This window comes from Malaclemys terrapin, chromosome 17, assembly GCF_027887155.1.
Source record: "Malaclemys terrapin pileata isolate rMalTer1 chromosome 17, rMalTer1.hap1, whole genome shotgun sequence".
Classification (NCBI taxonomy): domain Eukaryota; kingdom Metazoa; phylum Chordata; order Testudines; family Emydidae; genus Malaclemys; species Malaclemys terrapin.
The window spans coordinates 24916849-24944308 of NC_071521.1; the positions used below are offsets into that span (position 1 = coordinate 24916849).

The following is a 27460-nucleotide window of genomic DNA, read 5'->3' on the forward strand; positions in this document are numbered from 1 at the left end:
AAATCACTTTTTACTTATTAATTAACCCAGAGTATGTATTAATACCTGGGGGGGGGGGGAACAGCTTTGCATATCTCTCTATCAGTGTTACAGAGGGTGAACAATTTATGAGTTTACCCTGTATAAGCTTTATACAAGGTAAAACAGATTTATTTGGGGTTTGGACCCCATTGGGAGTTGGGCATCTGAGTGTTAAAGACAGGAACACTTCTGTAAGCTGCTTTCAGTTAAGTCTGCAGCTTTGGGGCACATGGTTCAGACACTGGGTCTGTGTTGGAGCGGACTTGCATGTCTGGCTCAACAAGACAGGGTGCTGGAGTCCCAGGCTGGCAGGGAAAGCAGGGGCAGAAGTAGTTGGCAGTTCCCAAGGTGGGTTCTGTGATCCAACCCGTCACAGCGCCATCCAGGTTTGCTCCTGGCCCTGCCCCCAGCTGTGGCCCCAGCCTCGGCCCCCTTACCCCTGTCCACATCACCCCCTCCCGGTGGGTGGGGGGCGGGGGAGAGACGCAAACAGGGATAAGGGGGGAGCGAGGTAAAAAGTTTGGGAACCACTGGCTTAAAGTAATGATTAGATACTGAGCATGGAGAAATGGTTGTAGGGAAACACAGCAGCTACTACACAGTAATAGCTCACACTTTGGAAAATTTTTATTAAGAGAACCTTTTTTTCCCTTATGTGCTGCATATCTTTGACTTCAAACTAGTAAGTGAGCAAAGGGGATTTCTATTCATGTCTCAGCCAAAGGATGGCAATTCTTGTGAAGTGTCACCCAACTTATTCCTCCCCACTGGAAGTTCAGCACTTGTATCAGCAAGTCTTGAAATAAAGCAGAACTTGAATCTGTTTCCTTTTAGTTCTGGCATAAGAGTGCTGCCATCTAAGCCAGAGCTCTTATTCTGTTACTGTCTAATAAATAGCTTTTAAGTAATATTTCCTTTCTGGGTGGTTCTTCCAAACCACCCAACTCCCCTTCCTCTAAAGAAACCAAATGTATGTAATTCTATCTACCTAAGACGTTATACTGCTCCCATCAGTACAATATCTGAGCAACTAATTCTCATTGATTTACTTTATCTCTTGGGAGGAAATGCTGTAAAAAAATCAACAGAGACTTAAATTAGCATTTTTATTATAGCAAGACCGGGCTGCCATAGTGAAGGGTTTGCAGATATTGGCATTACAGCTCGCTATTCTTAACAGGTTTTCAAATTAACTAAAAATACGTCCTCCAGGCTGGAACTCAGCCCAAAGTCTCTGCTGAAAGCAAAGGTCTATATGCGCTGCTTTTCTCTACAGCAAGGTTTCACTTCTCAGGGTAAGTTGCTTAGAATGTATTGTGATACTCAGAGTAAACGGGTATTACTTTAGATTTAAAATATTTTTATTACTCATCATATAACAGCAAGAACATGAGAATGGATTTGTCTAATACAATACATATTTATATCTGAAATAGCGAGACTTCAATTTAACCTCTTTCATCCGCCCCTCCACCCAAAGAAAAATGACTTAAGACCCAATCATGCAAAAACGTACACATACACACTGTGAGTAGCTCCCTTTATACATATGCTCAAGTTTTGCAAAATCGGGGTCTAATCCAGGGGTCGGCAATGTTCGGCACGCGGCTCACCAGGATAAGCACCCTAGCGGGCTGGGCCAGTTTATTTACCTGCTGATGTGGCAGGTTCGGCCGATCGCGGCCCCCACTCACTGCGGTTCGCCGTCCCGGGCCAATGGGGGCGGCTGGAAGCGGCGCGGGCCGAGGGATGTGCTGGCTGCGGCTTCCCGCCACCCCCATTGGCCCAGGACGGCGAACCGCGGCCAGTGGGGGCCGCGTTCGGCCGAACCTGCCACGTCAGCAGGTAAATAAACTGGCCCGGCCCGCTAGGGTGCTTACCCTGGCGAGCCACGTGCCGAACGTTGCCGATCCCTGCTCTAATCTAATAGGTCTTCCAAAAGACTTTAGTAAAGGACATTTTTTATTTCTGTTTTGGAAAGTTCCTCTATGTATAAAAGGTGAACTGTCAGGCTGGAGGGAGGTTCCTCAAGGTTCGGTTTTGGGTCCGATTTTATTTAATCTATTCATTACTGACCTCGGAACCAAATGTAGGAGTGGGCTGATAAAGTTTGCGGATGACACAAAGTTGGGAGGTATTGCTAATTCGGAGAAGGATCGGGATATCCTGCAGGGAGATTCGGATGACCTTGTAAACTGGAGTAATAGTAATAAGATGAAATTTAATAGTGACTTGAATGACCTTGTGAATTGGAGTAACAGAAATAGGATGAAATTTAATAGTGAAAAGTGTAAGGTTATGCACTTAGGGATGACTAACAAGAATTTTAGTTATAAGCTGGGGACGCATCGGTTGGAAGTAACGGAAGAGGAGAAGGACCTCGGAGTCCTGGTTGATCTCAGGATGACTATGAGTCGGCAATGTGACGTGGCCGTGAAAAAAGCTAATGCCGTCTTGGGATGCATTAGGCAAGGTATTCCCAGTAGGGATAGGGAGGTGCTGGTTCCGTTATACAAGGCACTGGTGAGACCTCATTTGGAGTACTGTGTACAGTTCTGGTCTCCCATGTTTAAAAAGGATGAAATCAAACTGGAACGGGTACAGAGAAGGGCCACTAGGATGATCCGAGGAATGGAAAATCTGTCGTATGAAAGGAGACTCGAGGAGCTTGGTTTGTTTACCTTAACCAAAAGAAGGCTGAGGGGGAATATGATTGCTCTCTTTAAATATATCAGAGGGATAAATATCAGGGAGGGAGAGGAATTATTTCAGCTCAGTACTAATGTGGACACTAGAACGAATGGATATAAACTGGCCGTCAGGAAGTTTAGGCTTGAAATTAGACGAAGGTTTCTAACCATCAGAGGGGTGAAGTTTTGGAACAGCCTTCTGAGGGAAACAGTGGGTGCGAAAGACCTCTCTGGCTTTAAGATCAAGCTTGATAAGTTTATGGAGGGGATGGTTTGATGGGATACAGTGATTTTAGTCAATAGGTCGATAACAATGGTCAAGGATGGGATATTAAAAGTTACTACAGAGAACTTTTCCAGAAGGTCTGGCTAGAGAATCTTGCCCGCGTGCTCGGGGTTCAGCTGATCGCCATATTTGGGGTCGGGAAGGAATTTTCCTCCAGGGTAGATTGGCAGAGGCCCTGGAGGTTTTTCGCCTTCCTCCGCAGCATGGGGCAGGGGTCGCTTGCTGGAGGATTCTGAGCGACTTGAAGTCTTTAAATAATGATTTGGGGAGTTCAACAGCTAAGTCAAGGGAGAGATTTCTTCCAGGAGTGGGTGGGTCAGGTTTTGTGGCCCGCATTATGCGGAAGGTCAGACTAGATGATCATAATGGTCCCTTCTGACCTTAGCATCTATGAGTCTGCAAATCTATATTATTCAATTTACCTAAGTGACATAATACGCATAGTGTGACAAATTTCTGTCCTTGACTCCATGGGTCCTGCGTTTCCTGAGGGATTTTTGCTAGCCTCAGAGGCTCACTGTGACCCTCCACATAGCCCTTCTCTCTCTAGAGGCAAGGGTCACAGTCTACTGAGCCATTTTCATCATAAACCAGCAAGGGAAGTGAGAAGAAACAACCCTCCCTCACACAGTCTCTGTTGTCTCCCACTATCCGTGATTAATCGGGGGTGGGGGAGCCCAGGCCCGCCCTCTTCTCCGGGCTCCAGCCCAAGGACCCGAAACTTAGCAGCTATGAAAGTTGAATTTTTGGAAATAGGGCATGTACAATTCCCTGGGCTATTCCCCACAGCAGCCCCCACTCAATATCTTCTTCACAATTACCTCACGGCCTCCTTCCTTGCACCTGATATGGATTCGTACTACTTCATTCCTCCAACAGCACAGCTCCCTCCTATAGCTCCTGACACCCACCCCGCACTGACTAACTGAGAGGCTTTTAACTAGTTCCAGCCAGCCCTTAATTGGCTTCAGGCGTCCCAATCAATCTAGCTGTCTCTCCTGCCTGCTAGAAGGATCTTAATTGGCCCCAGGTGTCTTGATTAACCTGGAGCAACTGCCATTTGGTTACCATGGTACCAGGGATTTGTTTAGCCTGGGGCTAACATACCTGTTCCTCACTACTTTATTGTAGCCATCTGGCCTTGCTCCATCACAATAGTTAATGGCAGTCAATGTTAGCAATAAGGCTAAGACAGCTCATGCCTTTGGTCTCAATCTAAATGCACACATGGTACACAGAAGACTATCCTGGCATATGTTATAAAAGTAGGTTTAAGATTAGAGGTTGCAGTATAACACCATATCAAGGATAGCTATTTCTAACCTGGCATTCTAATCTCAAACAAAAGATTGGTTCAAAATTATCATGTCATATAAACTGAAGGTTACAACCTCTGCAGTTGATAAACAAAGAGAAGAGATATAATTCACAGAAACAAACCCCAAGCCCCCCCAAATGAAGTGGCAGAAGTGTACATTGCGAATCAAATCTAAACTGTGCTTGTTCGGTCCCTTGCCTCAAACCAAATCATCTGGCACTATTATCTGTGACTGCAACTCTCTGAAGCCAACCTAAACATACTGACATTCTGAAAGTAAGAGCATAGGGTGACCATGTTGTGATGGGTTGAAGCCCCCTCTTGGGATACCACCTGATGTATTGGGCTTTCACTTAGCCCTCCTGCTCCATCAGCCTGGATTCCCTCTCCCTGTTTTGCTGAATTAGGCTCTACGGCCTCTTGCAGCACACACATATAGATAGGGCCACACCCAGCTGCAGACACAGACTGAAGTCAGCTCTGTGTGGGAGGATTCACCCAGCACTCACGTGCACACCTCTTTTGGTGAATAAACCCAAAATAATACTGTCTTCTGCTGTATAGAAAAATCTGCACAGCACAAGCTCATAAAAATTCGCCCTCTCACTCAATATGCACAACTTCTTATGTCCCGTCCCCCCCCCCCGGTTAGAAATTGCACAAACTGGGTTTAATAATAAACAAAACACATTTATTAACTATAAAAGGCAGATTTTAAATGATTATAAGGGACAGCAAACAGAACAAAGCAGATTACTGAACAAATAAAACAAAACACGTAAACTAAGCTTGATTCACTAAAGAAACAGGTTACAAAATGTAGTTTCTTACTCTAAATTTTATTTTAGGCAGGTTGAAAAGTTTCTGTAGCTCAGAGTTCCAATTATTTCGAGCAATGAACAGCGGAGGCTAACAGAGGGAGTTTGCCTGGGATCTGTCTGAGAGGAGGTACGCTAAGTGCTGCATTAGGGGGGTTGTATTGGTGAGTATCTGAGTGTCTGTTGCGGGGACAGTTTGTTGTTTATTGTGCTTGATTGTTTGTTTGAAAAGTGTGAATTGGGAGTGCTTTGTTCCAGGTGGGACTTGAGTGGGCCTGACTGTTATAAAAAGGCAGTCAGCAGCGAACCAGCTGAGCGACGAACAGCAGAGGCTAACAGAGGGAGTTTGCCTGGGCAGAGACCACTGAAGCTTTCATCTTGCGGGCTTCTGTGAGTTGCTGCAATAGCTGAGGAAGCTCTTAGAAGGAAGAAATTATGGAAGGTGAGCGTTCAGCTGTTGTAACCTGCACAGGTTGTGCCATGTTTGCATTCTTCCACAGAACAGAAGCAACTTTGTCTGTACAAAGTGCAAGCTGGTCTCCATATTGGAAGAGAAGGTTCGAGGTCTGGAGCAACAAGTATCGACCCTGCGTTGCATAAGAGAAAAAGAAGATTTCCTGGACAGACGTCAGGATATGCGTCTAGCGGAACAATGCTCTGAAGAATCGGAGCAGGCTGCGCAGAGGCAACAGAGGGACGGTGAAAAAATTTGGCAGCATGTGACCTCCAGAAAAAGAAAGAAGAGCGTCCATGTACCAGCAATGGAGATACAGGTGAGCAACCATTTTCATGTTCTCTCCACAGGGTACTAATGCAGAGAGTGGACTAGATGATACATCTGAGGGAAGGGAGCAGAAGGAGACTCCACCGATTGGAAGGCATGAGATGCATTGTCCTAGGGATGGGGGTTCCACAACCACTGCTCCCAAAAGAAGGAGGTGGTGGTCGGGGACTCCCTCCTCAGGGGGACTGAGTCATCTATCTGCCGCCCCAACCGAGAAAACCGAGAGGATAGCTCAGTGGTTTGAGCATTGGCCTGCTAAACCCAGGGGTGTGAGTTCAATCCTTGAGGGGGCCACTTAGGGATCTGGGGCAAAAATCAGTACTTGGTCCTGCTAGTGAAGGCAGGGGGCTGGACTCGATGACCTTTCAAGGTCCCTTCCAGTTCTAGGAGATGGGATATCTCCATTAACTTTTTTATTGTTTTATTTTTAGGTCTGCTGCTTTCCAGGAGCTAGGATTCACGATGTGATGGAGAGACTGCCGAGATTCATCAAGCCCTCGGATCGCTACCCCTTCCTGATTCTCCACATGGGTACCAATGATACTCCCAAGAATGACCTTGAGCAGATCACTGCAGATTACGTGGCCCTGGGAAGAAGGATAAAGGAGTTTGAGGCACAAGTGGTGTTCTCGTCCATCCTCCCTGTGCAGGGAAAAGGCCTGGGTAGATACGGTCGAATCGTGGAAGTCAACGAATGGCTTCGCAGGTGGTGTCTGAGAGAAGGCTTTGGATTCTTCGACCATGGGATGGTGTTCCAAGAAGGAGGAGTGCTAGGCAGAGATGCGCTCCACCTAACAAAGAGAGGGAAGAGCATCTTCGCAAGCAGGCTGGCTAACCTAGTGAGGAGGGCTTTAAACTAAGTTCACTGGGGGAAGGAGACCAAAGTCCTGAGTTAAGTGGGGAAATGGGATACCAGGAGGAAGCGTGAGCAGGAGAGTACAAGAGGGGAGGACTCCTGTCTCAGACTGAGAAAGCGGGATGATCAGTGAGTTATCTTAAGTGCCTACACACAAATGCAAGAAGCCTGGGAAACAAGCAGGGAGAACTGGAAGTCCTGGCACAGTCAAGGAACTATGATGTGATTGGAGTACTGTCATGAGTGGTTATAAACTGTTCAGAAAGGACAGGCAGGGCAGAAAAGGTGGGGGGACTTGCATTGTATGTAAGAGAGGACTATGACTGCTCAGAGCTCCAGTATGAAACTGCAGAAAAACTTGAGAGTCTCTGGATTAAGTTTAGGAGTGTGAGCAACATGGGTGATGTCGTGGTGGGAGTCTGCTACAGACCACCAGACCAGGGGGATGAGGTGGACGAGGCTTTCTTCTGGCAACTAACAGAAGTTACTAGATCGCAAGCCCTGGTTCTCATGGGAGACTTTAATCACCCTGATATCTGCTGGGAGAGCAATACAGCGGTGCACAGACAATCCAGGAAGTTTTTGGAAAGTGTAGGGGACAATTTCCTGGTGCAAGTGCTGGAGGAACTAACTAGGGGCAGAGCTCTTCTAGACCTGCTGCTCGCAAACCGGGAAGAATTAGTAGAGGAAGCAAAAGTGGATGGGAACCTGGGAGGCAGTGACCATGATATGGTCAAGTTCAGGATCCTGACACAAGGAAGAAAGGAGAGAAGCAGAATACGGACCTTGGACTTCAGAAAAGCAGACTTTGACTCCCTTAAGTAACCGATGGGCAGGATCCCCTGGGAGAATAACATGAGGGCAAAGGAGTACAGGAGAGCTGGCTGTATTTTAAAGAATCCTTATTGAGGTTGCAGGAACAAACCATCCCGATGTGTAGAAAGAATAGCAAATATGGCAGGCGACCAGCTTGGCTAAACAGTGAAATCCTTGCTGATCTTAAACGCAAAAAGAAGTGGCAGATTGGACAAATGACGAGGGAGGAGTATAAAAATATTGCTCAGGCATGCAGGAGTGAAATCAGGAAGGCCAAATCACACCTGGAGTTGCAGCTAGCAAGAGATGTTAAGAGTAACAAGAAGGGTTTCTTCAGGTATGTTAGCAACAAGAAGAAAGTCAAGGAAAGTGTGGGTCCCTTACTGAATGAGGGAGGCAACCTAGTGACAGAGGATGTGGAAAAAGCTAATGTACTCAATGCTTTTTTTGCCTCTGTCTTCATGAACAAGGTCAGCTCCCAGACTGCTGCTCTGGGCAGCACAGTATGGAGAGGAGGTGACCAGCCCTCTGTGGAGAAAGAAGTGGTTTGGGACTATTTAGAAAAACTGGACAAGCATAAGTCCATGGGGCCTGATGCACTGCATCCAAGAGTGCTAAAGGACTTGGCGGATGTGATTGCAGAGCCATTGGCCATTATCTTTGAAAACTCATGGTGATTGGGGGAGGTCCCAGATGACTGGAAAAAGGCTAATGTAGTGCCCATCTTTAAAAAAGGGAAGGAGGAGGATCTGGGGAACTACAGGCCAGTCAGCCTCACCTCAATCCCTGGAAAAATCATGGAGCAGGTCCTCAAGGAATCAATTCTGAAGCACTTTGAGGAGAAGAAAGTGATCAGGAACAGTCAGCATGGATTCACCAAGGGCAAGTCATGCCTGACTAACCTAATTGACTTCTATGATGAGATAACTGGCTCTGTGGATGAGGGGAAAGCAGTGGATGTGTTATTCCTTGACTTTAGCAAAGCTTTTGATATGTTCTCCCACAGTATTCTTGCCGCCAAGTTAAAGAAGTATGGGCTCAATGGACTATAAAGTGGATAGAAAGCTGGCTAGATCGTCGGGCTCAGCGGGTAGTGATCAATGGTGCCATGTCTAGTTGGCAGCCGGTTTCAAGCGGACTGCCCCAAGGGTCGGTCCTGGGGCCGGTTTTGTTCAATAACTTCATTAATGATCTGGAGGATGGCATGGACTGCACTCTCAGCAAGTTTGCAGATGACACTAAACTGGGAGGAGGAGTAGATACGCTGGGATATAGAGGGACCTAGACAAATTAGAGGACTGGGCCAAAAGAAATCTGATGAAGTTCAACAGGGACAAGTGCAGAGTCCTGCATTTAGGACGGAAGAATCCCATTCACTGTTACAGACTAGGGACCGAATGGCTAGGAAGCAGTTCTGCAGAAAAGGACCTAGGGATTACAGTGGACGAGAAGCTGGATATGAGTCAACCCCTAGTTGCCAAGAAGGCAAACGGCATTTGGGGCTGTATGAGTAGGGGCATTGCCAGCAGATCAAGGGATGTGATCATTCCCCTCTATTTGACATTGGTGAAGCCTCATCTAGAGTACTGTGTCCAGTTTTGGACCCACACTACAAGATGGATGTGGAAAAATTGGAAAGAGTCCAGCAGAGGGCAACAAAAATGATTAGGGGGCTGGAGCACATGACTTATGAGGAGAGACTGAGGGAACTGGGATTGTTTAGTTTGCACAAGAGAAGAATGGGGGGGGATCTGATAGCTGCTTTCAACTACCTGAAAGGGGGTTTCAAAGAGGATGGATCTAGACTGTTCTCAGTGGTACCAGATGACAGAACAAGGAGTAATGGTCTCAAGTTGCGGTTGGGGAGGTTTAGGTTAGATATAAGGAAAAACTTTTTCACTAGGAGGGTGGTGAAGCACTGGAATGGGTTACCTAGGGAGGTGGTGGAATCTCCTTTCTTAGAGGTTTTTAAGGTCAGGCTTGACAAAGCCCTGGCTGGGATGATTTAGTTGGGAATTGGTCCTGCTTTGAGCAGGGGGTTGGACTAGATGACCTCCTGAGGTCCCTTCCAACCCTGATATTCTATGATTCTATGATTTCTTCTTACAGACTGGACCCCTGTCTCAGTCTGGACTCACCCCTGCCTTTCCCTTCAGGTTAGTTCCTTTGTCCATTCAGATTCTTTCAGCAGTCCTTCTTCTTGGGTAGGCAATGGAGGAGAGTCCCAATCAACCCCCTCCCCAGCCCTTAAAAAGGGTTTACCTAAGGCCGGAATCCTTTGTTTGATCCCCATCCCCCTACATTGGAAAAATATCAGTAGTGTCCAAGGGGGTATTTCATCAGGTGACATTATAAACTGACCTTGTAGTATCAATTCAGTATACCAGGAAGCACCTCAGGAAGGTGGGAGATTAGTATCTTCAGAGTTCTATTGTTCTTCTTAAATAGGTCATTCAGGATGATTGCCTATTGTCTGGTGGGTGTTGCCCCTAAGTACACACACCCTTGTAATGGTTACATAGTTAATATTCCTCACTTTAAATACAGAAATGATACATGCATACAAATTGGATAATCACATGCAGTAAATCATAACCTGCTATCTTGCATAAAGTATGTCTTAGTTATGCCATATTCATATCATAACCATATTTCTATGAAGAATATGGGGTGTAACTTTACAAATGTATCTCAGAAAAACAGAATTATCCCCATTTTCAGGACGTCTCCTGTGCCCCAGACAATTTACAAAACAGTCTGGTTATGGTTTTTGTAACCTTGCACAGGTTTTTGTAACCACCTGAAGGAGCTGCTGGCCAGCTTAACCAGAAATGATAACAGACTTTCAGAGCACCCAGTGATTCCCCCACCCTCTCACTTAAGAGCCATCGGCCTTGTCGACACTAGCATTTTTTCCTAAACTCTTTCCCCACTGTTTCTACTCCATTCAGCTCCACTTACACTTATGCTTCATAAGTATAAACAAGGCAATCGCAGGCGCCAGAGTGTGAACTATTCTATAAATCTATTCAGATGAGATGATGTTTAACATCACAACAGCGTCTTCAAGCCCTATCTACACTAATGATTGGTTCACTCCACTGGTGGAAGCAATGGTTGGAATAGTGTAGATTCACTCAGAATATATGACTGTAAGGAAAGTGCAAGGAGAGTGGTGACTTTGCTGTTGAAAAGGAGGTGGCAATACTCTTCTCTGTCACCAACACCCCATTCATTCCAGTTGATGCCCACCAAAGCCATCCCATGCATTCACTTTCTCCCTCCCCACCCTGTGAAAAGTTTATTTTTTATGAAAATGGGGTCATCCTATCATGACTTAAAACAAACCTCAAAACATGTTTAGCAATCATTCTTTAGGATCTGCAAAACAGATTTCCACAGTCTAAGGGTCAACCTAATTTATCTTCTTAAGCTATAAAATGGAAAAGTCTACTGCATCTTGAAGACTGCAAAGGTAGTTTAATAAGGTACTCGACTTTCACAGTAACTAAATTAATACAGCACAGCTTCCCAAACCCAGTATCTTCAGTTTAAAAATGCATACTAAAAACCATGGTATAAAAGAGTCCCAGCTGTACAGGACCGTTTATAGAATGCAAAGTTTACACAGACAGGACATATCACACACCCCATTATATCTCTATCAGCATACCAGCCTTTGCAAATCTGCCCTAAATAAAAATAAAATTGACAACACATTGTGTTTGAGGCCACCTGGGCTGCATACTCTTATCATAGATTTGGCAAAGCTTTGATTGTTCTTTGCACTTCTAACAAATAACTCGCTTACAAATGGAAAATTTGCTAACATTCTTAAATCTTCTTTAACGTTCAAACATGATTAGGAACCTGTTCAGCTAGGTCTCCTGGAGGGATCAACTCATTGGCCACCAAATCCATGGAGACAAAGCTCTAGATTACTTAGAACCTTGTGGAATTTGACACAGCTTTCTTAGGAGCCAAAGGAGAGACAAAGACTGACTCTGTGCATATTTTAGCCTGTGTACATTACTGTGCTTACCCTTTACTGACACATCAAAACATGATCTTAAAGAACCTTAAAACTCTTATTGTTACTATATTAGGTGAACAAAGATATGATTGTCAACATATGGAAATGTTTAGGAAATGTCTCCATTTTCTGTCCAAGTACACTTCTACCCCAATATAACGCTGTCCTCAGGAGCCAAAAAATCTTACCGCGTTATTGGTGAAACCAAGTTATATCAAACTTGCTTTGATCTGCCGGAGTACACAGCCTGTTGTAAAACTAGGCAAATATCTAGATGAGTTGACATACCCCTTAGAAGACATCTGTGTACTCATATAACAATAGTGACCAGCTGGTATTATAATTCGTGTTATATAAGGTCGCGTTATTCTACAATCAAATACAATAGAGTAGGCAAAATGTATAGCAACTCAGTGTTCTACACAAAAACTGTCAGCAAAAGTTGCTTATTTAGCTTATAAACAAAGTCCATTTGTCCTTTTCATGAGGGAGCTTTTGAAAGATGCTGGATGCATTATGGCAGGTAAGAAACAGCAAAGTACATGTAAACTAAAAAATGAATCACAAACTCCATCCAGCATATATGATGGAAAAATTCATTAAAGCACAATTTTGCACAAACAAAGGAAAAACCTTGGCTATACATTAAAATAATAAAATAAACTAGCAGCTATAGCTGAAAAGATCTGGGATGTATTCCTTTGATAATTTCTCACTTCATAAACTTTTCCATCAGGTTTTCTAGTTTCTTTTCACTATCTCCTGGGTTTCTGGGCTCTTATTTTATCCAGCAAATGGGTCATAAATGTAGTATCCCAGAACAAATAGGATTTATAGCAAACATACCTTAACACTTCTACTAGCAAATCACTACACAAGAGAAAGAAACTCTTCACCCTTTTGTCTGGGGTTGCGAAAAACCAACCCAATGCTTTTTCTTCCCCCATTTTTTGAACTTCTGTATAACTTTGAATCGTAACATGAAGTTAACATATATGTGAAAGAATTGTAATACCAAAAACTTTAGGCTATAATTTCAAGATGTAAAAACTATATTCTAAAAAGTTACAAGGGATACGATCATCAATATTTTTGTTGTGTCTCTTAAGAATCAATTAGAAAATTACTACAGAGAACGGCTTAGAAGCCTAGAGGGAAAGAAGGGAACATCACAGGAAATAAAGGCAGAGGTAGGGGGCAGAATCAACTCTCAATGGATGTTGAAAAGGGAAGTGGGATGGAGTCGTGAACTGTTAGTGGGTTTAGTTTGCTAGAATCCAGAAACAACTGGAAACTATGCTAGGTATATTATATAAGGCAGTCTAGAAACTGGCTAGCTCCCCTCCCCTCCCCCCCCCCCCCATCTTCAGTCTTCACAGTATTGAGTTCACTAAGTGATTGTTACTCATTCTGTAGAAAACCTGAAAGTCATTGATCACTATTGCAAATGGGTGATTAGTCTTTAGTTATTACCAACAATCAAGGTATGGATTTATCTGATTCAACATGCTTCAAATTGAAGGAATTAGAAGAGAACAAAAGATTAAATGGACAGAAGTATGAAAACAGATAAATCCTCCACAGTAAAATGTAAACATTGTCAAGAATGATTAAGCAGTAAGACAGAAGCAATGTGTGCTTAACTCAAGAAATGCAGAAAATTGGTTTCTTTGGATCTTTCAAGAACAAATGTGCAAGTGAACGAAACTTTGTCTTTAGAACTTGAAGAGCAGAACACTTATGAGCATGATGACCTTTCTGATGCCACTGTTGTCATTTAAACATAGCTGTGATGACAATTTAAACCTCTTCCAAGCCTTCCAGAAGTTCTTCAACCTGTCTCTGATCATCTCTCACTCCCAAAAATAGCAAAGATCAGTTAGCAAAAATGCCATAACAATCACTGCAAGGCAAAGATGAAATTAAGAAGAAATCTGCAACCTTGTTTTATGCCAACATTGCCTTGAATGTAGCACAAAATTAGGAATGTAAAGAAATGACTGAAGCACTCGATCCTGGATATACTCTTCCAGACAGGACAAACTTATAGGTCAACTAAGAGATCCTACAAAGGAAGAAAAGAGGAAATGTAAATCAAGAATTAAAAGAATCAACATTAAAACAGGTTTCAGAGTAGCAGCCGTGTTAGTCTGTATTCGCAAAAAGAACAGGAGTACTTGTGGCACCTTAGAGACTAACAAATTTATTAGAGCATAAGTTTTCGTGGGCTACAGCAGTTTCGGCAGAACATGACAAATGATCCCATAATGGATACAAGCATCAATAAAAGCTATCAATTTAATGTTATTGTTTCTCCATCTGAAAAGAAAAGCACAGAATATTCTGCTCCAGTTTCTGAAGACGCTATCTAACAATACAGAGTAAAGGAGACCTTTGCTATTTGCTAGGTCATTGGAAATAAAATGAAAAAGATGAAATAACTTTTCAGGTGCCATCAACCTAAACTTTAAACCTTCCTGAGAAAGAAGTACCACATACAGGGCCGGCGCTTCCACTAGGTGATCCTAGGTGGTCGCCTAGGGCAGCAGGATTTGGGGGGTGGCATTCTGCCGCCCTTGGCGGAAATTCGGCGGCAGGGGGTCCTTCCGCTCTGGGTCTTCAGCGGAAATTCAGCGGCAGATCCTTCACTCGCTCCAGGACCCGCCGCCGAAGTGCCCCGAAGATGAGGAGCGGAAGGACCCCCGCCACCGAATGCTCAGAGGAGGAGCACTGCCACCTAGGGCGGCAAAAACCGTGGCGCCGCTCCTGACCACATATAGTCATAAAGTGCACTGGCCAAGTTCAAAACTACTTCCACAACTACTTTAAGACTAATGGCTGGATGATATAAAACATAGAATGAATGCCCCAGCTTCTCAGTAACACTTGTTGGAATTCTCAGAAAGATGAGGTCTCTACATTTGTAGCTAACTAACATAAAGGTCTATTGATATTTGCACTGAGAACAATAATGAATTTGTTAAAACACAGAATTCAACATGGGATGAACTCTTCAGAGATACTAAACTACAAAACAATTGAAAGAGGCTCTGAAGGGGCTTGAAATTACCAACTGACTACTGTCATGGTATCAGTGGAAATCTGGCTTGGTCTGTTAACACCAGAACTAGACCCATACAAGGATAATATTAAAATATGAATCAAAGAAGCTATGAAAACTTTCAGTTGCTTAGTCAATGTGTCTCATCTCAAATACAGAGGCCATAGGCTGAGCCCCAAATAGGTGGAGGAGGCTAAAATATGGCTGATGGAATGTAGCCCTGAGCTCCTTTCTTCTCTTCAAGCATTCAAAATTGAAAGATCCAGATTTTTATCCAACATATATATTTTAAAGGAATTGGATCACAATTTGTTGCATCAAAATGGTGGAAAAGTTATGAAGCAAAATTGTGGAAGAATAAGATTTAAATTGTCAGTTTTTAAAAGATCTGTGCTTCTGTCCAGCCAGCTCAGCATTGACTGAGCACATACGAAGAACATTCAGAATGGTTATGGCAAAACCAGCAGGGGAACAATGGCCTTGAAATAACACATCCAAATATTAATAATTTTGGCTCCAAGAGTTTTGGATTGACCTTTATACATTTTAGCATGGGGGAAAACTGATGCCCATTCTCAGCTAAATTCTGTCCTGGTGCAGGGTTTCTTGCTGAGCTGTAACTTTCCATTTGCTGTTTCAAAGTGCACAGGTAAAGTGATTAATACTTTACAGCAAGCTGCAGGGTGGCTGTATTTCATTTTGCCAGTTCTATCGATATTGTTAGCTGAACTTTATTTTATATGTTTGCTGAGTACAAACAAGATCTGTATTATTATGAGAACAAAGGAAAACAAAAAACCCAAGCAAGCCAAAGATTACCACATTTTGTATGTTCTATTAGAAGGCACCAAAATAGAGAAAGTAAAAATCTGTCCTGGGATACATACCAGGCAGGGATTCTGTCAAGGCACTCTGTGGACGTCAAACCGCCTCTATAGAACATGAATGGCACTAAACCCCTGCCTATGGATTAAGTATGGAGTCCTCTCTTGCTCAAAATATGTGCTTTATATTTAATGTTTAAAGCCTTTAATTTTAATTATAATTAAAAAGAAATTCCATCAATATAAAATACTGAATACAGAAGACAAGTTAAAATAAAAAAATAAAGACGAATACAAGACATCATGAGAACAGGTTTAAAGAGAAAGAATATTTTTACATCATCTTCTTGGGTAAATTTAAAGAATTTTTGATGCTGGGAACTATATGGCCCAGAGGGATTGGTAATCAGAGAGAAACAGAGCCTTTCACCCCTAAATTGAAATCCAAACCATGTCAATTGTGGCCCCAAACCATTATCCTAACGTCTGCTAGCTGTTTGATAACCTGTGTGAAATGAGTTAGATTTCTTAGGGTCCACATCACAGTCACACTAATTGGCAGCACGCTGACAGTCTAAACCAGTGGTTCTCAACCTTTCCAGACTACTGTCCCCCTTTCAGCAGTTTGATTTGTTTCACCTCACTTAAAAACTACTTGCGCACAAAATTAGACACAAAAATACAAAAGTGTCACAGCACAGTATTACTGAAACATTGCTTACTTTCTCATTTTTACCATATAGTTGTAAAATAAATCATTTGGAATATAAATATTGTACTTGCATTTCAGTGTGATACTTGAGCCTGTTTTTCACTTGTGAGCTGTGTCATTCTGGGAGATAGTGAAGCAATAAAGTTTTTCTCCACATTGAGTCTATTTCTACTCGTTGTCTTGAGGCAGTCATAGCAGAAAATGAGACTTCACAAAGATATGTTGACCCAAAAGGTAACAGAACATCCAAAGCAGGGGTCGGCAACGTTTGGCACACGGCTCGCCAGGGTAAGCACCCTGGCGGGCCAAGACAGTTTATTTACCTGCTGACGCGGCAGGTTTGGCCGATCGCGGCCCCCACTGGCTGCGGTTCGCCGTCCTGGGCCAACGGGGGCGGCGGGAAGCCGCGGCCAGCACATCCCTCGCCCGCGCCGCTTCTCGCCGCCCCCATTGGCCCGGGACGGCGAACCGCAGCCAGTGGGGGCCGCGATCGGCCGAACCTGCCACATCAGCAGGTAAATAAACTGGCCCGGCCCGCCAGGGTGCTTACGCTGGCGAGCCGCATGCCAAACGTTGCCGACTCCTGATCCAAAGCATGGTTCCCAAGGTCACTGTACTCTTTCTGTACTAACCACCAGAACAAGAGTAGTGTGGAGTCATTTATCTTCATTTGCAGACCACAGTCTGAGGACAGCAAAAGAAGATTTTCTTGCTGACTGACAGAGAGGTTACTGTTGCTAACATCTGACAAAATGAATGGGTTTCTCACCTCATTGAGTTAAGCTCAGTTGTGTTGAATGTTGGGGAAATATAACTTCAACTCAGATGTCAAGTGGGCCAAATGATCTACATATGAGTGCTTTTGTAGAAATAGCTGAAGCTTTTTTTTTTTATTTTATTTTTCCATTTCTTTTCATTTTAAGCTAAAAAATCTACTGGCTTACTTGCATGCACAGGGTGTTCGGTCTTCAAATGTCATTGCAAATGTGCTGGCTTCAGTTATTTGATAGAGTTTCTCCATAAAGGAAATACAAAGCTTTAGATGGATTGTCACTTGCCGATGTGAATCCAAAAGCAACAGATCCTGCGGAACTGATGATGGCTTTTTTTCAGTCATCTTCAATTTCTTTCACTGTCACCATTACCGCTGCTTCCCAGCTCCTCATTTTAAAAATGTATCTATTTTTATATCACAAGCACATACACACCATGGCAACTTCAACCTCATTAACGTGCTTGCACTCATCGGTAAAAGACATAAAACACATCTAATACTCTGTGTATATCTATTTTACATTCCCTATAACATACAGAGCAAGTCATTGCCTGTATGAAATTTTAGTTTATGCTAACTTTGCTAGTGCTTTTTATGTAGCCTGTTGTAAAACTAGGCAAATATCTAGATGAGTTGACATACCCCTTGGAAGACATCTGTGTACCCATATAACAATAGTGACTAGCTGGTAAGTGGATGAATTTAATCTTAATATCCAGCATTCACACAATGTTTGGAGGGGGTAGTTTGGTTAAGAAGGGATCTAAAGAAGGAAGACTTGATGAAAAATCTGGTGAGCTTGAAGAGAGTATTTTTCCAAAATTTAGTGTTTTATTACTTTTTTGAGAGGCATACTTCAATCATGGGAAAGGGTCTGGGCACAGATGGGAGGCCAACCTGCAAGAAAATAAAGGAAGGAAACAAAGCACGCAAGCCTGGCTTTCTGCCTTTCAATCTTTAACTACAGTAGGTCTGTGCAAGAAGCATTTGCAGCGTTGGCTCATGCAGAGAACTTGACAATGTTCAGCGATGTCTTGGAAATGAAGGAAGCAGCTTCCTTTTGCACAGACTTCACTTCTTTGTGTATTTTTAACAGTCCTCTGAAGATAATTGGACCATGTAAGTTCTGTGACTAATGTTTGCATGCCTGCTGCCAAATACTCAGTATTCTTCCTCAAGAGTCTTCCAGCCCACGGTTTGTCTGATCTTTGGGAAGATGTCCCCTTCCAGGATAACAGTGCATTTTGCCAGGCCTGCAATGCTTGTATTTATTTTTAGGTAGATGGACAATAGATCCACTGGCTCTGTGAAGGAGGGAAAAAGCAGTGGAAGTGTTATTCCTTGACTTTAGAAAAGCTTTTGATACGGTCTCCCACAGTATTCTTGCCAGCAAGTTAAAGAAGTATGGGCTGGATGAATGGACTATAAGGTGGATAGAAAGCTGGCTAGATCATCGGGTAGTGATCAATGACTCCATGTCTAGTTGGCAGCCGGTATCAAGCGGAGTGCCCCAAGGATTGGTCCTGGGGCCGGTTTTATTTAATATTTTCATTAATGATCTGGAGGATGGCGTGGATTGCACCCTCAGCAAGTTTGCAGATGACACTAAACTGGGAGGTAGATACGCTAGAGGGTAGGGATAACATACAGAGGGACCTAGACAAATTAGAGGATTGGGCCAAAAAAAATCTGATGAAGTTCAACAAGGACAAGTGCAGAGTCCTGCACTTAGGATGGAAGAATCCCATGCACTGCTGCAGACTAGGGACCGAGTGGCTAGGCAGCAGTTCTGCAGAAAAGGACCTAGTAGTTACAGTGGACAAGAAGCTGGATATGAGACAACCCCTAGTTGCCAAGAAGGCTAACGGCATTTTGGGCTGTATAAGTAGGGGCATTGCCAGCAAATCGAGGGACGTGATCATTCCCCTCTATTCGACATTGGTGAGGCCTCATCTACAGTACTGTGTCCAATTTTGGACCCCACACTACAAGAAGGATGTGGAAAAATTGGAAAGAGTCCAGCGGAGGGCAACAAAAATGATCAGGGGACTGGAGCTCATGGCTTATGAGGAGAGACTGAGGGAACTGGGATTTATTTAGTCTGCACAAGAGAAGAATGAGGGGGGATTTGATAGGTGCTTTCAACGACCTGAAAGGGGGTTCCAAAGAGGATGGATCTAGACTGTTTTCAGTAGTACCAGATGACAGAACAAGGAGTAATGGTCTCAAGTTGCAGTGGGGGAAGTTTAGGTTGGATATTAGGAAAACTTTTTCACTAGGAGGGTGGTGAAGCACTGGAATGGGTTACCTAGGGAGGTGGTGGAATCTCCTTTCTTAGAGGTTTTTAAGGTCAGGCTTGACAAAGCCCTGGCTGGGATGATTTAGTTGGGAATTGGTCCTGCTTTGAGCAGGGGGTCGGACTAGATGACCTCCTGAGGTCCCTTCCAACCCTGATATTCTATGATATTCTATGATTCTAACAGCTTCTTTCTTTTCCTGCCATGGATTATCTAATCCCTAAGGAGACCGTTTTCTTGGACTGTTTAGAATAACCCTTCCATATGGAACTGGACCATAGTGCAGACTCTTTAAACACCAGAGGGACTCCTTGTGGGTTGGGACCCATATTCATTCTGGCCTCTCTACACATCACCACACACAACTATCTCAATACCTTAGGCAGGATCCACTGCACTGACCTCAGAGGAAGGACAATGGAAGTGCTGGGGGCTGACAACAGCACAGCACAAACTGGAACCTCTGAGACAGAAACTCCATCTGTTCCTTCTTTGGCTGTATCCACCCCATCAAGCTGACAGATTGGGGAAGGGGGAGGGACGAAATGGGAGAAGCAGGGATTCTGAACTCCTTCTCCATGCTACTCCAATACATGGGAATGGTCAGGTGATGTCTTCCACTGCTGGAGAGAAAGGCCAGTTCTAGGTTTCAAATTGTCAGACACAGCTAATTTAGAGTACTGTTTTACTCTATTGGACCAGCTCTAATTTTCAGTTTTGCACCTATATGCAGACGTCTTAAGAAGCTGCACCTTTGCTAACTAAATCTATATTTACTCAAGAAAAAAGAACATCAGTAATATCCAATTGATAAATTCTCCTCTTCTGGGAAAGCAGGAGGTCTGCAAAAAGGACTGTTCCGCTCTCTGCGGGGGAGTAGGAAGGAAGGAAATGTGAATTATAAGCTTCTACAAAAGATCCATTTTTTAAAAGGAAGGAAATTAGATTTAAGTAGAAAAAGCTATGCTTAATATCACTGGACAAGCTGGGAAAAGCTAGAAAATTCTATGCTAAGGATAACAGTGTATCCTCACGTCACATTGTTGGGTCTTCCACCACAATGGTGAAGGGAGTAGAGGCTAAAAAGCTCATCTTTGACTGATAAGTTTGCTTCACAACCTTCACATTATTTAAACAGTCACAATTTGGTATTCACCTCCATATAGCTCACCCTTGGCTTTTCTGTAATGGGACTAGGGATGTAAATATCAGTTAAAAAAGTTAACCAGTTAAACTATTAAAATTATATTGTTTAAACTGGTTAACCACTAACTGAGGTAGCTGGGGTTCCACCGGCATGGCTGGGGCTGGGGTCCCTCTGGCCAGCCGGCCTCCTGCCGGCCCAGTGTGGCCGGGGTCCCTCCTGCTGGCCCGGCGCGGCCAGGGCTGGGGTATCTGCTGCTGGCACAGGGCCACCGGGGTTAACAGTTAAGGCCGGTTAATCGGTAAGCCTAATGCTTACCGGTTAACCTTTTACATCCCTAAATGGGACTATTAAAAATCACATATTTTTGCTTTTAAAAAATAGTGGTAACTCATAACTGAGCAGAGGCAAAGACTCTGTTGATACAACAACATGTGGCTTAAATCTGAAAGGAGAAAGAAAGCTGTTCTGTTAAACTGACAGCTCTGCACACAGGGCTTATATCTTAACTAGTGTAATAAATCATGGAGAAAGAGTTCTGCTTGGCTGAAAGAAGCATTTATTTGGACAGGAAACAAGAGTGTTTTGAAATCACTCTGGACACCGTACACAAAATTATTTATTCATTTTACTTTCTTTAAATATTTCCCAAAAGTTTTGCATTTGTTCTGCTTAGAGCTATTTACTCTTTGGTATGTAGTCTATTCCATGTCAGGCTGCCAAAACCATTGAGCTCTTATCTAAACAACTCCTCTACTCATTGCGGGGGTTAGAGCTCACTCAAAGGAGCATTGCTGGTGACAAGAAAGCAGCTCACTCAATTTGCATTATCACATTAGACCCTGCCATTTTCCTGCACTAATCCAGATGACAAAGTCCATGTTTTTCTCTAACCAACAGCCAATCCCTCTCTTCCTCTCCTGTTTTTCCCCTTTTTTACTAGCACATGCCCTATTTTCTTCCAAATAGCTTTTAGCACTTTTTCTTTTCAGACAAACATTCTTATTTATGTATAAAACTTTGTGCAGTGGCTGCCGCTGCCTATCCACATCAGCACAGCATCTTAACACGCAGGGTGTACTGAAACCAACAAAAACACATGAGACTCAAAATCCTTAGGCACTGGTTCTCCCAGTAAATTTAAAGAGGTGCTCAAGAAGTTACCATCATTACTCCATCCATGGAACTCCACCAGAAACACCCCCATTTGTCTCTAGATCCTAAACAGTTGCACCATTGCCGATATATACTAAAAATGAGGAGAAGAACTTGGCAGAACATTCTAAGCACAATACTGAAATGTAACTGTAGATGGGACTAAGGACTGTAGCAGTCTGTTTAAATAAAAATCAGATGGTACCTGGAACTGATTACAGCCCTCAAGGAAGGAGGATGCTGGCGCATATTAATGACATTTAACACCCATATGTCATTGTTAAGTCATTGGCTAACACATGCAAACTTGTCATTATACAACTCAGATGAGTCTTCAAAGAAAGATGCAAACCAAAATATAAACTGTGCCATAGAACTAAACTAGCCTTTCCAGTTAGTTTGTGGAACTGAACTGTGAGAAAAATATTGTAGGAGACAATACTCCAGAGCAGAGAAAAGTATTTCATACAAGCATCTGGGGCTTCCCTTCACCAGCTTATATGCAGAACCATACTCCATGATTTTGTTCCACAATGCCCACCTTGTGTGTGTGGTAAAGTAGGGAGAGGATGAGTAAGTAAGTAGGGACATGGCATAGTATGTAAGTAAGGGGAGAATTTTTGAGATACAAGTTTTTGTCAATCAAATTCTGTTATCACTGATGGGAATCATGAGGGTAAAGCCCTTCAGAAAGAGTTAAAACCACCCCCTTCCTACACCTAAGTGTGAATATGCTGTAAAAAAATGTCACCTCAGAATCCTATCTGGAAAATCTGTGCTTATGCCATTTCATGTTTGCCCTTCTGGCACAAAAGAATTTTTTCTTAGAAGATGAAGATACAATGATGATTGTGATAATACCATCTAACATTTACATGCCAACACGACCTTTCATTCTGGAATATCCCAAAGCATTTCAGAACAATATATACATTATTCATTTTGCCTCTCACTGAAAAGCAGCCACCTCTGAAACAAAGCTAAGAAGCTGTTTATGAGTTCAGAAGCCCAAGCTTTTAATACAATTGCAGAAATTAAATGCTTTTAAAGCCCTGGCCATGGTCTTCAACTGCCCCGAGTAGGAGAATTCCACTTTGCAAGGCTGGCCAGTTGAGTCCCTGCTGAACAGGGATACAGGTCCATCAGTTCTTGGCTCATGCCAATCAACTGCCTGGAGGTCTGTGTGAGGGGCTCAAGACCCCATCCTTCCCACAGTTCAGTAGTCAGTCACATCAGGGCTCAGCTCAGCTCCTGCTTTCCTCCCACTGCCACCATCTGATCAGTGGAAGTAGGCGAGGACTTGTGGGCAGTAAATTCTCTCTCTCCCCTCCCCTCCAAATTATTGCACTCCCTGCCTACAAAGATTATGGAGCAATATTAGAGGGAGAGAAGGGGTCTGCTAGAGTCCTCCCCTTCTTACCAGAGAAAACCTGGGGAAAGCAGGAGAGGGGAGGGGATAGGGTGGGCAGTACTTCACCTTTAAAAATTAGTCTGCATCCCAAAAATAAAATTACAGACCTGTAGCATTTTAGGAGTTCACAGCAAATGACAGAACTCTTTAAGGCATAAAGCAAAGAACGATCTGGTGGCTAAAGCACAGGATCTGGAGCTAGGAGATATGAATTCCATGGTGGGTTCAGAGACAGGCGTCCTCAGTGACCGCGGGCAAGTCACATAACCTCTCACCATCTGTGTAATCCAGATAATGCATACTTCTTAAGAGGCTCTGAAGCATTTCTGAGAGGCTCTGCAGAAAGACACTATGAAGTAGTGTGGCCCAGTAGACAGGGAAGAATTGGGTTTTGTTCCCAGCTTTGTCACCGAGCTATTGTATGATTTAGGCCAATTCACTATCTCTTTCGGTACTTCAGTTTCCCCATCTGCAAAAGGAAATAAAAACACTGGCCCATCTTTATAAACTGCTTTGAGGTCTGTAGATGAAAATGGCTATACAGCAACTAATGAATATTACTGAAACTGGAGAGGGAATTTACAGTTAGAGTAAAGCGATGCACTGAAATTAAGATTTGTGTTATACAGCCATGGGTCTGGTATATGAAATAAGTGCCATTTACTTAAGTAAGACTACTCAATCTGGGTATGATCCAATGTGAATTATTCAGAAACTGTATCAAATTAAACTGAGTGGGTATGAATTTTTTTTTTCAATCAATGTCAGTAAGTCATAGAGTATATTCACAGAAAGGCCATGACTCCTAAATGCAAATAAGGCTGGTCTTATGAGACAATAGCTAGGAAATTCAAAGCTAAAGCAGATTACTTGCCTTTACTTTAAAGTATTAAAAGAACAAAAAACAAAATCACACTCCTCACTGGTAAGAGTTAAGGAGGGCACTTGTTTGCCACTTTTCTCAATACTTTAATAATACTTAACACTTTATATAAACACTTTTCAATTTCAAAGCACTTTATGCACATTAATTAATTCATTCTCACAATCTCCTTGTAAGGTAGGAATTATTATCCTGCATATTATAGATGGGAATCTGAAGAAGAGATATTAAATGAATTGCCCAAAGTCATAGAGGGAGTCAGTGCTGGGATTAGAACCCAAGAGTTAATGGGGGTGATTTTTGGTGCTCTATACTTAAAGAGGATTTTTTGGGGGGATGGGAGCATTAAAAAATACAAAAGGAACTGTAACAGCTCTCAAGGGAACACATGTATGGGGTCATGCCAATCCCTAGTGTAACGACATTGATAAAAGCAATTATTTAGGTAATTAAATCCATAGTTAAGAAAGTGTGATAATTCGCTGATAGACTGCTAGTACCTCCCACGCGGAGTATGAATGATATATCCCAGACCCTAAACTTTGCACTCTGCAGAACATCAAATTAAGAATTATGTTTACATCAGTATCGCTCTCTCTAACAGAAATGTAATCTTGCTAATGCTGATCTGTGTGGCAGTCCAAATATTTTTAATATGAAAGTCCGCCCCCTAGTGAAATTAAAGATGAAGTTTTAGAATATGTACAGTGGTGACTGTGCTCAGAATGGAATCAGATTTTTATGGCATTTCTAATGACTATGCCACACTTCATTTCCACTTGAACAACAGGGAAAAATAAATAAAATAGAGCTAATTTGTGAATTGCTCCTTTGCAAATGTCTTTGGGTTACTTTTTAATCCACAGGCCCTGCTAGGTGGATGGTTTAGTTGTCTAAACTTCAGATTAAAAATACTTAGAACCACACACACACACACCCCCACGCACACTTGAAACCAAAGCTCCAATAGCTCAGTGTCGCCCTTCCAAGGCAGATAAACTAAGTTCTACACAATTTACCAGGGCTTTGGAGCGGAGCCCGGAGCTGGAGCGCGGACCAGTAGGTTTTATGCCTGGAGCTGGAGCGGAGCCGGAGCAGAGCAATTCAAAAATTTGATTGCTCCAAATCCCCCTGCAATTTACTATGTCTATGAGGAACTGGAATGAAGTGGTCATTTTGAAGAGACCTTATAAACTGATATCCTATTTGCTTGAGATCCTCTAGGCTTCTCCAGTTGGGCTTCTACTCTGTTCAAAGGCGTCTGAATGTACTAAATATGGAAATTCACTCGAACATTCTGGATCATGAAATGAAATGGCATGACTTCGGACACAGATGAATCCAACCTTTGCAATACCAATGGGAATCACATATGAAGTCCACAGATCAAAAGGTATAGGAACCTCCCAAATCTGTTCCCAGATATGACCGCTATATCATAAAACACAGCTCGTTCGAAAGGATATCACCAGTAAGAATGGCCATATAAACAATAATGGTTGTGAGCAAGTTCTTGCTACAAGCTTTCACAGCTGTGACTTTGCCTATGTGCAGGTTCGCTTCAATGCATCCACATGAACAAAATATGCTAGTAGAACACCCTGCAAACATGCTCCATGTGCTTTTTGATCTGGTGCAGTCCCATCATGAACGAACTCTACACCGGACAAGTCATGATAAAATTGATCTTTAGAGCAGAGTTTATTTTTTAAATTTCTCTGTCAAACTATGAAAACAGAGCCATCCAGCTTGCAGAACTACCCGTCAATATTAGCTTAAATAAATTTAGGTCTAGTGGACCAGCAAACTTACCCAAGGAGGAGGATAGTGCATGTGTTGCCTGTTCAGTGATGACAGAATAATTCCACCTCTGTATACCACTAAAAGGAATTAAACAAACCTGTTAGTGTTTACTCATTTCTCTACATACTTAGTCCCTAATTCAGGACAGCTCTTAAACACATGCACAAGTCCCACTGAGGTCAATGGAATTTAAGCACATGCTTAATGTTAAGCAGGTACTTAAGTGCTAACCTGAAGAGGGATGAATTTAAGCACATGCTTAATTGCTTTCCTGAAATGGGGCCATAAACACTTGCTAACATCTCTACTACTTACTAAATGCAAAATCTCCACTAATGTAATATTAGGGTTGCACAGTTAAATTCACTAAAGAGTGAAAAATGCAAAAGGTAAGCATTTTAAAAGCAATGTTAACTGTGCCACATTTCCACATCCCACATGGACCACAGCTTAGCAGAGAGACCATCTCCCTCCCATTCACACTCATGTAATGTCCCTCTGGCAACTGCAGCAATTGCTTATTGGAAAAAATATTTTTCAATTATGTGGCGAATTTTTATCAGACTTCTCACGGGTTTCTTTCCCTCTGAGGGCTACTATAACATGCCTTGCATAGAGTTTGTAACACTGATAATTTCTGAGTTGAAAGTAAAAAAGCTGCAATTCTGTCCCATAATTCAAAAAGACAAAAATCATTCCATTTCCAAGAAAAGTCCCCTTTAGTCCCAAAAATGTGAAGTTTCAATCCCAAAGGGATACAATCCTACTTTTGTTTGTACAGTACTACTATTCGGCCCTCAGGCACTACCATAATAAATATGATTATTATTTTCCCAAAAGTTATAATCCATTTTATATCTGACAAAAACCAAAGTGAGCCAGTTGTATCCAGCAAACATTTAAATATGCATTTTGCAAGCAGTGGAAAATTCCTACTATACTCAATCCCACATGCATTGATTTTGTTATTTTCCACCCAATTCTTTTTCCGACTTAACAACTCCTTCCTTGAGGAAGACTACTTTTAAAAGATCAGCAGTGGAAAGACAATCTCCTGAATGTTCTTAAAGTGGGAATTTTTCTTTCAGAGACACATAACCCAAACATGACAAAGAATTTACTTGAAACTTATTTTAAGTAATCACCTAAGAACAGGGGTAGACAACCTATGGCACACGTGCCAAAGGCGGCACACGAGCTGATTTTCAGTGGCACTCACACTGCCCAGGTCCCGGCCACCAATCCGGGGGGTTCTGCATTTTAATTTAATTTTAAATGAAACTTCTTAAATGTTTTAAAAACCTTATTTACTTTACATACAACAATAATTTAGTTATGTATTATAGACTTATAGAAAGAGACCTTCTAAAAATGTTAAAAAATCATAGAATCATAGAATATCTAGTCCAACCCCCTGCTCAAAGCAGGACCAATTCCCAACTAAATCATCCAAGCCAGGGCTTTGTCAAGCCGGGCCTTAAAAACCTCCAAGGAAGGAGACTCCACCACCTCCCTAGGTAACACATTCCAGTGCTTCACCACCCTCCTAGTGAAATAATGTTTCCTAATATCCAACCTGGACTTCCCCCACTGTAACTTGAGACCATTGCTCCTTGTTCTGTCATCTGCCACCACTGAGAACAGCTGAGCTCCATCCTCTTTGGAACCCCCCTTCAGGTAGTTGAAGGCTGCTATCAAATCCCCCCTCATTCTTCTCTTCCGGAGACTAAACAATCCCAGTTCCCTCAGTCTCTCCTCATAAGTCATGTGCTC

General features: G+C 42.8%; 1 protein-coding gene across 6 annotated transcripts in view; it reads right to left on the reverse strand.

Annotated features, from left to right (window-relative positions):
- Positions 1-27460, reverse strand: part of EXD3 (exonuclease 3'-5' domain containing 3) — a 598889-nt gene that overhangs the window by 566522 nt on the left and 4907 nt on the right. For all 6 annotated transcript variants that reach the window (XM_054007609.1, XM_054007611.1, XM_054007610.1 and 3 more), the window contains exon 2: positions 25697-25764. The gene's annotated coding sequence lies outside the window, so the exon portion shown is untranslated. The remainder of the gene's footprint in view (positions 1-25696; positions 25765-27460) is intronic.